Consider the following 10,437-nt stretch of genomic DNA (forward strand, 5'->3'; position numbering starts at 1 on the left):
TTCTCTTTTTATTGAAGTCTTTGTAAGTCTCTCCAACCCCACCCACCTCCTTCCCCGAAAGTCCCTAAACCCTCGTTAAGAAACACAGAAGTAGTGTGGTACCATTGCTATTAAAACTGTGACTATTAAAATGGGATCTCATAAATTTCCTATCTGTAAATTTGACCTTTGACCAAAATCAAATGTGTCAGCTAAAGATGTATGAAGCTTTAATAATTTAATGAGGTAAATATGTTCTTGCAGAATCAAGCATGATCACAAGTAAGGATGAGGTAGGACAAACTGTCAATAAAAACTAGCCTCAGGCAAAACTGATTCTATTGCTGTACTACTGCTCTTATTGATATTTAAAAAATAAAATCCTACTCTGTCTTGCAGTATATGTTGCAACATAAATTTTAGAATGGATTTTGCAATGACTTGGATCTTTTTGTTAAGCATGAAATGGATAAAGCATCACTCTGGTATGTGATATTGTATCTATGGGAATCAGTTAGCATGAGCTACACTAAATACTTGCTACTCCGGGGCCCTCAGACCATCACGAGCCACGACGTGTCCTTGGTCTGACTCTGCTACTCATCACTGAGGTCCACTATTTTTCTTTCCAAGATAACTTCGCAGCTGTAATTAAGTTCCATAAGTAAATGTGTCACCTTGACCAGAAAAAGAGCCCAGCGTGGAGACCTTCTCAAATATTTCATGTCATTTAAATGAAAGAGTCCTTAATACTGTCCTCAAGCTTCTGAAGGATGGTGTGGCACTTTGCTGTGCGTGCACATGGACCACTCTAGTATCCTGGGAGTTATATCCATATGTACATCTTATCTCAATATTAATGTCAGTGGAGCAAGATGTATATCCTTTATAACGAGGCAGGAAGTCAGGCGTGGATGAACATTTACTGTGTCCAACTGACATGTAGCCAGGACAAGCCCTGCGATTAGCATTGATATTTCCATATCCTGAAAACACAGACTTTCACCATTAGCCAAGTCATTGTATAACCTTACTATAAACTAACCTTGCCATATTTTCCATAAAAAGACTCAGCCATGTGCACACATCAGGGAAGAAATACTCTTTTTTTCAAATGTTGTTAGTAGATATAAATGTTGCCATTTAAGTTAATGATGCATTTTTCCAAATTGGCCCATTAGGATATTGACATTCACATCTGCAGATGTGCATGAACATGCATGCAGTCAGATATGTGACCATGCTTGGTTCTCACAACTATATGAAAAAGCAAAGCCTCTCCTTTGATGCCATCACTGTTTCTCACTCTCTCTTTATCATACCAGCACATAATCCTACACATATGCTGTAATACGGACACAAACACATCCACACTCCCTTCACATACAAGGCTCTGCCTGTCTCTACCACACATCATCCTCCTCCTTGAGCACACTTGATGTAATGCTGTAGGTTTGATCTTCCATGGGTTGGTCCAGGAACACCAGTGAACCTGCTGATGCTGCTGGTCAAAGAACTATTTCATTGCAGCAAAAAAGCCTTGTAGCTGAATTCCACCAGGTATTTGGAAACCTGATTGCCTGCTATAAAATGTCCTTCTGATGTGAAGCACATTATGAGCAGCCAGAGAATATGGCTGTATTATATATTCACAAACACACATGTAGCAACTCGAAAGCCTTTGCTTTCAGAAGAACATTTCAAGACAAGATGATTTTTTTTTCCTCATCCTTTTTCACTCTTGACAAGCCATGAAGATCCAAACAATACTCAGTCAATGCAAAAACAGCCTGTACCAGGAGCAGGTACATTAATTTGTTGCTGTCTCTTATATAATTAAAACCGCACGCTCATTATGAAGTCACTGTGTTAGATCTGAGAGGAGGGTAAACTGAATAAAAGAAAAGACTGTAACTTTATCAAAAAATAGAAAGGTACAAGTGTAAAGATGGTGCATCGTTCCTGAGTCTTTTTGAACATCCAGTTCAGACTTTATCGAATTATAAGCGTGGAAATAGTTGTGCTTTGCACAAAGGTGGAGGCAAAGTGGGAGCTCTGCTTTGATTTATACATGTACAAAGACAACGTTGCAATATCTGAGTGACATTTCAAAAAGCAATTAGGGTACCAAGACTGTATTGATGCCACATTAATTAAGCTTAATATGCACTTGGCACATAGAGATCTGTCTCTGTCTAGAAAGTACTTCCTAATTTCGGTCCATGAATTCAAAAGCTGAACAGTCTGTCTCTCAATCAATGCACAACCTGCAGAAAATAAACTTACCCACTCTTCCGCTGCAGCGATTAAATAACAGACGAAACCAGTCACTGAGAGAAGTGTATTACATTCCCCATTAATGTCCATTCACAGCTCAACGACGCTCACGCCGACACCCGTCCGTGTGCCGACGGAAGGGGACGCGCAAGCGAGAGCGCGCCTCTTGGCCAGCAAAGACAGAGCTCTGAGAGATGCGTCAGTAAGGAGGAGGTGTGAAGACAAGATAAGAGTAATAACAGCCCTCCAGTAATGAAGAAAACGAGTATTATTGTGGCATTTTGTATATAACTTTGCCAGATGCGCAAGAACGTCGCCTAGCCTGCTACTGGTTCGCTATGACCTTAGTGTAATGCAGCGTAATTGGGCATCTTATACGATGGAAACGGGGTAGTGGATACAAAACAAGGATGTCTGACTGCTTAAATGTGTTGGAGCCACACGCAAGTTGTGAACATGCATGCATCAGGTGGAGTACAGAATGGTTATAACTTCTGTAACTTGAGTTTTGCACCAACATTTGTGCTGAACATAAATAGTTAACATTAACATGGGGAATTTGTAGCAGCAGTACACAGTGCCTAGAATATGCATCATTGGTCACATTAGCAAGAAAACTCGCTGTATTGCAGAAACGCACTTATTTTACAGAGAAAGTGTGAAATCTGAGCAGGTTTCATGAGGAGGCGATGAAAGCCTTCATTAAAGAATGCAAACAAGTATGAAGCCACTAGAAAAAAAAATAATGGAAAAAGTAGATGTCATTTTGGTTGTGTTGGTGGTTGAGATGTTGGTCATTACTAGGGAATTGGAAAACACTGATTATAAAATGAGCTGGCTTGTGATCTAGAGCTGGAGGTGTGTGTTATCAATCTCTCAACTCACCTCCCTCTGAGCACTGCAGCTCTCTGCTGTTTATTTAGCCGGGTGTTATGTAAATGTGTAGTCACTATGTTTCCTGTAAGAAACCATTGGTTGATGTTTAGTCTCTTATGATTGACTGGTGGATGTAGATTGGCTTTATAGCTGTTATGGCAGGGTGTGGAAATAAAATATGGCCACTTTGTGATGTGTTGCGTAGGCTGATCATGCACTGTGGACTTGCATTTGCTTCATTTGATTTAATAAGAAAACATAAGACTGGAAAATGAAAATAAATTGGTCTTAAATTTTCTGCACTGCAGTCTACTCGGCTTGGCCACAGTGATAAAGAATTATCATTGCCGCTGCCTACAACAACACCTGTGAGAAGCTGAAGCTCCTGTTAGTCACTGAGAATAAAGTATTGGTTGCCAAATGATACAAAACCTTTACTGAATCACATATAGACAGAGTGAAAAATTTGGTTCTTGTAAGTGTTGACTTTTGGATAAATGTTCCATTTCCTTAGAGATAAATCTGTGGACAGCCTAAATCTCTACAACATCTACATCAGGTGATTCTATGCTCCTCAAAACAAACACTGGCCACATGTAACAAACCTCCTTTATCTATTTAAAAAAGCTCATTTGTGAAACTGACATTTTATTTGATATGCTGGCTCTTGGGTTTCTCCAGTGGGGCGATCGTGGCTCAAGAGTTTGCACTTCGTCTTGTAATCGGAAGGTTGCCTGTTCGAGCCCCGACTCCAGCAGTCTCAGTCGTTGTGTGCTTGGGCAAGATACTTCACCCATTGCCTGCTGGTGGTGGTCAGAGGGACTAGTGGCACCAGTGTCTGGCAGCCTCGCCTCTGTCAGTGCGCCAGGGCAGCTGTGGCTACAATGTAGCTTGCCATCAACGGTGTGTGAATGGGTGGATGACTGAATGTAGTGTAAAGCGCTTTGGGGTCCATAGGGACTAAGTAAAGCGCTATACAAATACAGGCCATTTAGTCTATGCATAACAAGTGGCCTTGTTCTGTGGGAAAGGAGAAAAACAATTAAGTAATTCTGGGAAACCACAAGCCTATTAAAGTGGAAATGTCCCTTCTTTTAATAAACCCTCCGGAAAGTAAACCAATTTGATCAAAGTGTTGAACCTTTGGGGGAAGCCATCTATGTTGTTATGTTTAGGTAGAGCAATCTGCAATGAATTAAGGCAATTCAGAGGCCAAAAGAGGGTCCAACACTCATACTGGTAAGGTGTACCACTAAAATGCAATTGAATGTATATTATGCTGTTTTAATGCAAAAACAATTAATGGATCTATGAGAATGCAACCTTAAGTGGAGATAATTTATTGAAATTTATTGGCCTGGGAGCTGCTGCCATTCCCCTCCGAGGCATTCTACAAACCACAGCCTCAATTCATGCTCAAGACATCTGCCATTATCTACTAGAAATGGTGTCAAACCTAAAATGAGGATCTCATCCCAGGTAGTGAACTAAAAACAAAACCAAAACCTTAACTTAGCGATCCATTTCAAAGTGTTCAGCTTAGATGTTCAAAATGCAGGGTCAATTCCCTAATTTGTGCACTCAAATATTCTTAAAACAAGTGCGTACACAAAATTATCAATCGGCGAAACGTGTTTATGAGCCAAATCAATTTCAGTTATTCAGTGTAGTGAATTAGAATGATTCTAAATCAAGAGCAACATGCTCACTCTTTGCAATCAAAGGCTCGGGCTGCAATAATTAAGGTGTTGAATGTTGTGTCCCCTAAGGCAAGAACTGTCGCCGAGGAAGGAAGCAGGTGGAGGACAAGAACCGCCTGATCTGTCAAACCAAGATCAGAGACTCAGTGCAATAATTTGACAAACCTCCATAACCTAGGTCTTACAAAGAAATGAGAGTGAAAGTGATGAAATCCAAGGATGGAAACTGAATAAATTTTATGGTTATTTAACACATTTGAAAGCTGATACAAGCAGTAAGGGAACTAATGGTATTAAATGTTGTTTTCAGTCAAATCCCTTTCAGTCATTGTTTTAATATGCTTTATATACATTCATTTAAAATATACGTTTTACTATTTGGGGATTCGGTATTTGTCCATATTACACAATGTGAAAAATTTCACACAAGAAAATATTGAGTAATCCTGGATAGTAAACCACAGATTTGTGCGTACACATGGTTTGTAAAAAAATAAAAAATAAAAAAACATATGGGCAACATTTTCTTTACCGTTACATCTACATGCACATATGTGTCCATTTCATTAGGGTTTAATGATATAAGCTGGTAATTCTGTGCTTTCATATGCAAGCAGAGTGCATGAACGATTTACATTTGAGCAGGCTGCTCTTAAGGGTAAACACCAATAAACTGCTTTCTAATTAAATCAATTTCTAGAGAAAAATGTAGGAGTCCAGTTTCAGGTACCTGCAAGCGGAGGCTCGGGAAGTCTATATTTTACGTCTATTGCTGTTGTCTATCTATCTATCGAAACCTAATCTTCCATCATCTTTTTTTATCTGCGTTAAATAACTAAAGCTTCATATTTAAACCAGCTCAGGCTCCTATTTTTATTCTGCATTATAGAGAGACTTTATAAGGAGCTCTCAGTAGAGAAATTACAATCACAGTTGTTGTTTTTAATTAGCAGTGACTTTTTTGCCATCTTATCAGTGTGAAGATTAAACTGAAAATTTAATGAACCTTCATCATGCTTTAGTCATGTGTGTCTGCTTATTGCTGTCTTCGACTGAAAAATCTGCCACTTTTAATGTTGTCTTGCTTGTTAACGATCATACACAGCAAGTTAAACAGAATAACGTTTCTGAACAATTAATATTTTAAGTGGTTGATTATTCAATCATTTTATTCACTGAGTCTTCACTGAATTTAATATAGTATCTGCTGCATTGTCTAATCTTTTATCTTTCTTTTATAAAAAGCAGATATCCATTTAAAAAAAAATAACACTGGCAATTATTACAAGCTTGCCACACTTTAAAAACACCACAACATCCCAGTGTGCTTGCTTGTCTACGCCTACTACTGTACAACCTATTTTACTCATTCTTTTATGTCGTCATGAATGTTATGTAACAAGGTCAACAGAATTGACACACAAATTCGGCAGGTATTCTGAAGGACTATAGAACTGGTATGTTGTCTGCCATTTATTTAGTCACGATGGGATATCTAGAAAGCTCAGAATAAGCGGAGGTTACATCAGTATGGCCTTCTCACTGGGAAACTTGTGTTTTATTCAGTGTTGTTTTTGTGGCCATACAATGTATTTGTATATTGTTACACATATTTAAAGCAAGAAGGTAGGAAAAACTGAAAAACTGTCTCAAATGGTACATGTAGCACATTTTTGGTAATTGGGTATCACAAAAAATAAGTTGTGCGGAAGATTTTTTTTAAAAATCCAAATGGCCACATTTACTGTATTCTTGTACTCCTGCAATCTTATCTGCTCACATTGGTAGTAAAATTACTAAAATGGGGAAAAAAGTTTGCATTTAGAATTCAGCCTTGTTTGAAAGGGGGGGAGGGGGGGGGGAGCCAAATTACAGCACATGTGTTGGATAGTGTGTTTATTCTCTCTTTTTTAGAAAAAGACGCAACCTGTTCTTCAAATGCACGACTCATCTCTGGCTTTGCTTAACACCTGTTCCAATTTTCTGAATTATAATCACTCCAACTGACTTCCATGTCTTCAAATTAAGGAAAAAAGGCTTACAGTAAGAACATAATGTTTGCAGAGTAGGGACAAAGGTTTGAAATTCGCACTGTTCTAACAGATATACTGTACACTCCCCCAAATTTTTTTTGTTGTTGTTTTCTCTTTTTTTGATTTACTTGAAAAAGTTATGCCAAGCAGTTTCACACAGCTGTGTTAAGTAACTCCCAAGAAACATTTATTTTAGTAAATTTCATTATTTCAATATAATACAGTGTTTTGGCAGTATCTCAATGGCTTTTTTATTGAGTCAGTTCAACATATTTGAATAAAACACAACCAGTTTATTAAGAGTTATGTAACACAGTCGCCTGAAACCTCTTGACATAACTTTTTAAAATAATTTTAAAAATAAATACTTTATTCATGGAATCCAACTAAAGATGATTCTCTAAAATCACCAGTCATGAGGTTAGTTTTTGTGTTTTGAGTGTAACCGAGTCAAATTTTTAGTGGCTTTGCAAAAGCTTACATTATTGTTGTTTGCTGTCTCTTTCAGTTTAGTGTTGATATCACACTCGCTCCTTGGGTTTCAGAGATACTTCAGGCAAAGATCAGTAGAAGATACTCCCGATTTGATGGCACCCCTGCAGAGATATAAACCTTTGCTGTGTCACAACATAGATCCACTGGTGATTGCAGCTCATTGGAATCATCAGAGTGTGTCGCGTATTCTATCTAACATATCTTTTAATTTAAAAAAGAGAGAAAAAAAAAACAGACAGAGGAACATCTGTTCTCTGAACTTAAAGTTATTTTTTTCTTTTTCTTTGTGCACACTTGAATACTCCCACTGCCTGCTTTCGACGAGATGCAGTGCTCTGCCACTACAAGAGCAATAAATTGGAGGTTTAAGGATGAAGGAGCACTTGGTAAAAGAGCGTTCAAATATAATTTTTCCTGCTTTACTGAACTGCAGTCCATTATTTCCAAAACAAATCAGCTATTTCACCACCCACACAATTGAATATCAAGAGCAACACAAATAATTTGAACCAAATGTTCTGTGCACAGCGTGGGAACTGTAGTGAAGGTAGACAGTGCGAAACAACCCCAGGTCACACTTGTATAACATGCCAATACTCTATTCTCCACCATCGGCTATTAGTCATTTAAGAGAGACAGATGGATGGCACGGCTTCTTTAATGTCATCACGACACAAGCATTACCTAATGATTTCCTGCCCTCGAGTTTACAGTAAACAGGCACAATTAGGGCTGGCAGGGGCAGCGATAAGTGAGAGCAACCTGGAACAGTCGTATTATATTATTGCCTGAGAATATTATGGGAATGATTTTGACACTCATGTTTCAAGATTCTTAAACAATAACAAGCACGGTGTTATTCGAAACCACCTTTTAATTTTCCATTCACAACAAATGTTCTCATATTTTCCATCTTCCTTCCGAATCACCAAGCCCTCTAATCACTGTGGAGAGGATGCAACAAATAGCCTAACAAAGTTGTTTCAGTCTTACATCTGGCATCCTGCATGCTCTGACAGAACAGCATTGTAGCACAATTCAAAGGAAATGTAAACTAGTTGTGGGAGTAAACTGTCACAACACAAAGTATATTGTACCCTGCTGTGCATGAGGCTGCGTAGCCACAGATCAGTCAGAGTACCCATGTCAATAAACGTCTACTGTGCCTTCACAGGGCATTTCTACCTTGGAGCCAAACAAGCTGTTTTTGACAGCTGGGTATGTTTACACAAAATCAGCCCAGCTACAGCCAAGTGTTTGCCAATGGGGAATACAAAATTTTCTCTAGTGACCACTGGTTACCAGGGGGTCTCTGTGGCAGTATCGCTGGTGCCTTACCTCAACAGGAAGTAGACAAGTGTCACGACAAGTTGATGTAGAAACAGATGGAAATGTTCCTGTATCAGTTGACCCTTAAACATGTTGTCCTATTTAGCACAGTAATGCTGAAGACGTTTAAGATTATTTTTTCTCAAATGGCAGATGCTGCTTTGAAGTAATTGTAAAACTGAATTAAAGGGATTGAAATTTAAGAGATGTATCTACAAGCATTTCCCTGGTACATGTTTTATACAAACATTTGTGGTGAACATAAGTTACAAGCTAGCAACCTTTTCTGTTTCATAAGTTTCTGCTTTCTGTTGCTACAGCTGCTTAAAAAGACCTTAAATTATAAGCATAAAAAAATATAAAACTGCAGTTCAGTTATGTTTGTTAAATTGCACTCTTTGTTGGAAAATGGAGGTTTTCACTGCTTAGTCACCTTGGTTGGTTCCTGCATTGTGTTAGTGCTTTCAGATACAAGTTTATTAACCTTCTTTTTTATTAGCGATACTTAAGCTGTGGGAATATTGACATAAACATACACACACATAGAGAGAATCTGATACAAGCATATTCTTTTTTAAATTTTTAATGACAACAATCTTCCCAAATATACTGACACTTTTGCCTCAAGATCCAACAGAATTTGTAAAGAAGAAGTGGAGGCAGGTTCTAGCCAAAAGTGCCGCCGCTGAAAGAGCTTTTAGTCATTATCACAAATATGTGTGTGTCTCAAGGATTTTAGCTATGAATATAATGTGTAATGTTCAGGAGATTTCTTTTCTCTAGCAGCCTTCATTCTCAGGAACACCTTACACATCAACACCACCACCACAAGCTTTGAAAATGACCAGCAAGCTGAATCACCATCACTCTGGCACAATCTCAAGTGACAATAAAAGATTCATGAAGCAGAAAAAAATTGGTTTGACAGCATTTGATTTTGGTGATATCACGTGTTTGTGTTTAGATATTTGGTACAGTATTTGGCTGATGAGAGTATTTTAATTGTTTTTAATGTGTTTGGTGAAATGACCATTATTTGCATTCTTTTGCTCAGACTTGTAACTATTGTTTGGTGAGCGTTTTAAATCATATCCATGGACTAAGCATTTTTTTTAAGTCACCAGGCAGTAAACTAATCCATAAATACCCCAGTTTAAACAAGAAGTGGAAGTTGTTCAAACACTGTAACAGCAGGGTTGTCAACGCTATCAGCTGTTGTGCTTTGAAGCATGCTAAAACCCTCCCATTAACAACATAACACCACCAAAATAACAATTGTAAGTGCTAAATTGTACATTTAGGAAAACGTACATTCCTTTTATTGTTGACGGTATTAATTGATGCTTTAAAAGATTAGATTTATGGCTGGTGGATTATATAAGTTTTTACAAGTATGCCTTAATGCTACCAACCTAACATACACCTACCATTATGATCAATGAAACAGGACATCTCAAACTATTATATTCTAAATCTGAAGAGGAATATGTCAGAGGCTAGTCTTAGCAATCAATTTGACTTAAATGCCATCTTATTTTAATGAGTGGAATTAGTGGAAAATATTCCAGCTACTCCATATATGGAACACGAGCTGGTAAATAAATAACATCAGCTGGCACTGAATTAATAAACTACGTACTAGGGCAAACCTGGCAGACATCTGGGATCCATCAAAGAGGGTCTGCAGGTCGGAGTGGTTGGCTGAGGAGGAAAACTTTAGTCCTTCAGCATGTCACCAGTAACAAGGT

General features: G+C 38.1%; 1 protein-coding gene across 2 annotated transcripts in view; it reads right to left on the minus strand.

Annotated features, from left to right (window-relative positions):
- The window catches only part of htr1fa (5-hydroxytryptamine (serotonin) receptor 1Fa), a 30,440-nt gene extending 23,044 nt beyond the window's left edge, over positions 1 to 7,396 (minus strand). Inside the window, exon 1 of one of the 2 annotated variants that reach the window (XM_013908324.1) lies at positions 7,347 to 7,396. The gene's annotated coding sequence lies outside the window, so the exon portion shown is untranslated. Of the gene's footprint in view, positions 1 to 2,265; positions 2,396 to 7,346 lie in introns of those variants that run through there. The other variant, XM_005723244.1, reaches the window with a different exon arrangement.
- Positions 7,397 to 10,437: the final 3,041 nt, after the last annotated feature.

This window comes from Pundamilia nyererei, unplaced genomic scaffold, assembly GCF_000239375.1.
Source record: "Pundamilia nyererei isolate P.nyererei 1_Seehausen unplaced genomic scaffold, PunNye1.0 scaffold00009, whole genome shotgun sequence".
In the NCBI taxonomy this organism is placed as follows: domain Eukaryota; kingdom Metazoa; phylum Chordata; class Actinopteri; order Cichliformes; family Cichlidae; genus Pundamilia; species Pundamilia nyererei.